The sequence below is a fragment of the Schistocerca gregaria genome, chromosome 5 (assembly GCF_023897955.1).
Source record: "Schistocerca gregaria isolate iqSchGreg1 chromosome 5, iqSchGreg1.2, whole genome shotgun sequence".
Taxonomy (NCBI): domain Eukaryota; kingdom Metazoa; phylum Arthropoda; class Insecta; order Orthoptera; family Acrididae; genus Schistocerca; species Schistocerca gregaria.
Window position 1 is genome coordinate 94,705,259 of NC_064924.1, and position 5,855 is coordinate 94,711,113.

The window sequence follows — 5,855 nt, forward strand, 5'->3', positions numbered from 1 at the left end:
GCAAGAGGAGGTCACGATGAAGATGATGCCTTGAACCATGTTTAGACTATTATGGGGAGTGACAGTCACTGGAGTGTTACTCAGCTTGTCACAAGCAATCAACGCCTGTGACTGGGCAGGGGATGATGTTTTAATCAAAATTGACCCACTCTTCGTTTTGGAGATGATTGCAACTTCCCCATACCTGTCCTCTATACTCTCTACAAAGAGTTTAGTGAAGATATTGAGAAGGGTATCTACACTTACAGTGAAAATGTGCTTAAATCATTAGATAAAAAATTGCAGGTGACTGCTATATTTTGTGATCTGTCAAAGGCATTTGACTGTGTAAATCACAATATCCTTTTAAGTAAATTAGGATATTATAGTGTAACAGGAAATGCTGCAAAATGGTTCAAATCTTATATCTCTGGCAGGAAACAAAGGGTATTATTAGGAAAGAGACATGTATCAAGCATCATCCAATTGGGAACTAATTACAAATGGGGTCCCACAAGGTTCCACTTTAGGGCCCTTACTTTTTCATGTGTATATCAATGACTATTCATCAGTAACATTACCAGATGCCAAATTTGTTTTGTTTGCCAATAATACAAGCATTGCAATAAATAGCAAATCAAGAGTAGTCTTAGAAAGATCAGCTAATAAAATATTTGTGGACATTTATCGCTGGTTCCTAGCCAATTCCTTGCCACTAAACTTTGAAAAACACACTACATGCAGTTCAGAACTTGTAAGGGGTATCGCATGAGTATATGCCTAACATATGATGACAAGCAGATAGAAGAAGTGGACAGTGTTAATTTCTTGAGATTACAGCTTGATAATAAATTCAACTGGGAAAAGCACACCACAGAACTGCTGAAGCATCTTAACAAATCTCTATTTGCAATGCGAATTGTGTCAGATGTAGGGAATATAAAAATGAAAAAGCTGGCATACTATGCTTACTTTCATTCCATGTCATATGGGATTATTTTTTTGGGTAATTTATGAAGTCAAGCTAAAGATTTCTGGGCACAAAAATGTGCAGTAAGAGTTATATGTGATGTGAATTCAAGAACATCCTGCAGACGCCTGCTTAGGGAACTAGGGATACTAACTACTACTTCCCAATATATTTATTCTTTAATGAAATTTGTCATTAAACATATGTCACTTTTTCAAACCAACAGCGCAATTCATGGAATCAATACTAGAAATAATAATAATCTTCACAAGGATTTAAAGTCACTTAGTCTTGTACAAAAAGGTGTGCATTATTCAGGAACACACATGGCCTGCAGCCATAAAAGCTTGACAACCAATGAAATTCAGTTTAAGAGAAGCCTAAAGGATTTATTGGTGGCCAACTCCTCCTACTCTATTGATGAATTTCTCAGTAGAACTAACTAATTTGTTTATACAGGGTGTTACAAAAAGGTACGGCCAAACTTTCAGGAAATATTCCTCACACACAAATAAAGAAAAGATGTTATGTGGACATGTGTATGGAAATGCTTAATTTCCATGTCAGAGCTCATTTTATTTTCATAAGTACGTACTGTACTTCCTCGATTCACCGCCAGTTGGCCCAATTGAAAGAAAATAATGTTGACTTCGGTGCTTGTGTTGACGTGCGACTCATTGCTCTAGCATCATGCACATCAGTACGTCCGCATCAACAGGTTAGTGTTCATCACAAACATGGTTTTGCAGTCAGTGCAATGTTTACAAATGCGGAGTTGGCAGACGCTCATTTGATGTATGGATTAGCACGGGGCAATAGCCGTGGCGCGGTACGTTTGTATCGAGACAAATTTCTAGAATGAAGGTGTCCTGACAGGAATACGTTCAAAGCAATTGATCAGTGTCTTAGGGAGCATGGAACATTCCAACCTATGCCTCGCAACTGGGGAAGACCTGGAGTGACGAGGACACCTGCAATGGATGAGGCAATTCTTCGTGCAGTTGACGATAACCCTAATGTCAGCGTCAGAGAAGTTGCTGCTGTACAAGGTAACATTGACCACGTCACTCTATGGAGAGTGCTATGGGAGAACCAGTTGTTTCCGTATCGTGTACAGCATTTGCAGGCACTATCAGCAGCTGATTGGACTCCATGGGTACACTTCTGCGAATGGTTCATCCAACAATGTGTCAATCCTCGTTTCAGTGCAAATGTTCTCTTTACTGATGAGGCTTCCTTCCAACGTGATCAAATTGTAAATTTTCACAATCAACATGTGTGGGCTGACGAGAATCCGCACGCAATTGTGCAATCACGTCATCAACACATATTTTCTGTGAACGTTTGGGCAGGCATTGTTGTTGATATCTTGATTAGACTCCATGTTCTTCCACCTATGCTCAATGGAGCATGTTATCATGATTTCATGCAGGATACTCTACCTGTGCTGCTAGAACATGTGCCTTTACAAGTACGACACAACTTGTGGTTCATGCACGATGGAGCTCCTGCACATTTCAGTCTATGCAACCCCAGTACCAAATGTAGAGAGACTCTTTGTGCTCGTATTGTGGATGGCTCTGATACAATACACCATTTTCCAGGGCTGCATCAGCACATCAGGGATTCCATGCGACGGAGGGTGGATGCATGTATCCTCGCTAACGGAGGACATTTTGAACATTTCCTGTAACAAAGTGTTTGAAGTCACGCGGGTACGTTCTGTTGCTATGTGTTTCCATTCCATGATTAATGTGATTTGAAGAGAAGTAATAAAATGAGTTCTAACATGGAAAGTAAGCGTTTCCAGACACATGCCCACATAACATATTTTCTTTCTTTGGTGTGAGGAATGTTTCCTGAAAGTTTGGCCATACCTTTTTGTAACACCCTGTGTGTGTGTGTGTATGTGTGTGTGTGTGTGTGTGTGTGTGTGTGTGTGTGTGTAAATAAACTTCTGACAGCTTCAGTGCAGTAATGTGTTCATTGTAAATAAGTGTTCATTAAAAAATGACGATCAGTCCACTTGGGACCTATGGAATGGTACTTTAGCCTATTTGTTTGAGTTGTAAATATTTGTCATGTATTGTTGTTTTTCTGACATGTTCTACATCCTGGAGAACCTCCTCACTATGGATCAATTGCAATGAAAGTAAATCTAATCTAATCTAATCTATAATAATAAAAAAAAAGAATCCCCTTCTGTTCTTGTACAAATCATGTATTGGTGGCAGTATTTCTCTGCTTGTCACTTAACCCAACGTTCCTCCTAAAGTGTAGTCAGTGAAGGAAACATTTTAGGTTTTAGATTGTCTCTCTCTGCATTGAATCAGTTCTTCCCTTCCAAAAAGACTGATTGGGTCGTATGACAACCAGTAGGAGGAAGCTTCATTCATAAGTTACCTGTCGTGCTGCCACCTATTCTGTAAAGCGGCCCTCCCCATGAGCGTCACCCAGCCTAAGCAATGGCTACCTATAATCCACTGCTCAGAGTCCCCATGCCCCAGTCAAGATGGGCACATACTCCTTGGCATATATGGGAAGGTTTCAACTCAGGTGAAAACATTGCGATCTCTGCATGGTCAAGGAGCTGCAGCCATGCAGGTACTTGATGAATCCACCCCTCCCCCCCGCAGGTTTAGCGCTGTGCAAAACAACTCCAGTAGTCAGTATGGAAATTATAAACAGAGATAGAGGGTGTGGACAACGTCTAGTGCTTAAGACAGTAAGGGGTCTTAAAAATACTATACATCTAGTGCATAGTGAAAGCTTGTAAATTCTACTACATAGGAAATTGGATACTATAGGATAAATAGTTTGATAAACTCCTAAGTTCAGCCTGCATGAAATACATTTTCTACCTATATCAATCTATGGATATGTGCAAATAGCTCGGTTAGATAGGAGTAGGCTCCAGACTCCCTCAAAGAAGTTATTCCATTAAAATAATTCAACCACCAGTGGCTAGAATTGGAAAGATGCTTGATGGGGAACAATGAAATAAAAAATTACAATGTCATGACTGCCTTAGATAATGACATGCCTCTAGACTCCACAAGTATACTTTGATTGAAAAAATCTTGGGATGAGACCAAGAAGAAGGTAGATTACAGTTTAATGTTCCATTGATTATTAACTCAGAGTAGATGGAGAATAAGTTTGGCTTTGGGAAGGATGGGTTACTAAATTTGCTGTGTCCTCTTCTTTATGAAGACCACATGAAACTTAAACCTTTGTGGCCTAACAGGATCTGAATGTCTCTCTGAATGTGAAACTAGTGTTTCACATTACTTGTTACCAAGAGGAAGACCTCATGACAGGTGGAAGAATCAGATCCATAACAACTTCTCACAGCTAGATACATCAACTTGCTTAAAATATACAGGACATGGGTGGGGCGGTGGTGGACAAAGGGATTTATTGTTGATAAGGTCAGACTATAGTAGGTAACCATAGCAACCAAGTAACACATGGAACCAATCCAAGTAACACATGGAACCAATCCAAGTAACACAAATAGAGCTTTATTCGTAAACCTCCAAATAATAACGGAAATAAGCTCTTGTGACACCATGTGTAACGAGACAAAAGAATCATACAGAAGGTGCAACACAAGTAATACACAGAACATTTGATGCGAGCAGTACGAATGGAAAGAACACAGTGAGAGCAAGTCAGAGCTCTGCACATATATAGGTGTGAATCACTGGTAGACGGCGTAGCAGAGACAGTGCCATGTGCTTGCTTCCTACAGGTGGCATCTAGTGGCCAGCCTGCACTGATACTGTTGGTGGTTGATTAAAATACACATGTGCAGTGCCACTACACTCACCACACATGCACGCACACTCCCAGGCACTAGTGGCAAGATACAACAGTAGCACTGAATGAAGCAAAATTTGCCACATAACCTTAGGGCAGAAACTTGCATTATGGAAATATGGTCATAAAATAACAACCAATCAATGATTAGCACAAGGGAATTTGTTGGGTAAGCAAATGGTATTGAATGATTAGCTGCTACTGTTATTCAGTGGTGGTTTTTGCTGTGCTACACTTGTTACCCTGCCCTGTATCTTGCTGGAGTCACCATGGACAGGAACACAAACAATGAACCAGGTAACATTTGCACAGCTTACAATGCAGCAGGCTGCAATGTTTTGGGTGCAAAAAGATGAAATGATGAACATTCTCAAAACATAAGGCTACCAGCAGTTCGTTTTCCTTATGGCTGTGCACCATCACTTGAGAGAAAAACATATGTATGCAATCTAAAAGACAAATGCAGGAAGGCAAACAACAATAATGATTCTGGGGTCCTACGAAGAGGAATTCCAGCATTTCAAAATAATCCTTTCACCAGCACCAAAGCTACAGCTGATGAAGCCTATTTCAGCCTTTGGCTTGTTTACAATGGCTCAAATGAAAATGCCTTGCATAATTAGCATCCACAAAAGGTCCAATTTTTTTTAAGTAGACGTGCTAATTTTTGTCCCAGCATCCCAACAACATAAGTTTCCTCTACTTCATGCTGGTTAGTTTAGACATTTCTTCAATGTATACACAAAACATAGAATGTCTCACACCAGAGTGCACAAATACCACATAAATTTGCTCAGAATTATCTATCCTCTATCAAAATGTGCAACCTGTCAAAAATGAAATACACAAGCTTTAAATTTAATTACAATCTTTGAAGCTCATGGTGGTGATGCATTACAGTACACTCGAGTAGAGACAATGAAATACAGGATATAGTGCCATAGCCATATGAATGTACAAGATGCTGCTGTAGAATTACCTTAAAGGGTGGGTCATCATATAGTTATATCAGAGCTGGCACATATTTTAAAACTAGAGAAGATCTAATCACAATTAGTTTAGATAAACATTTTGAATTGGCAGA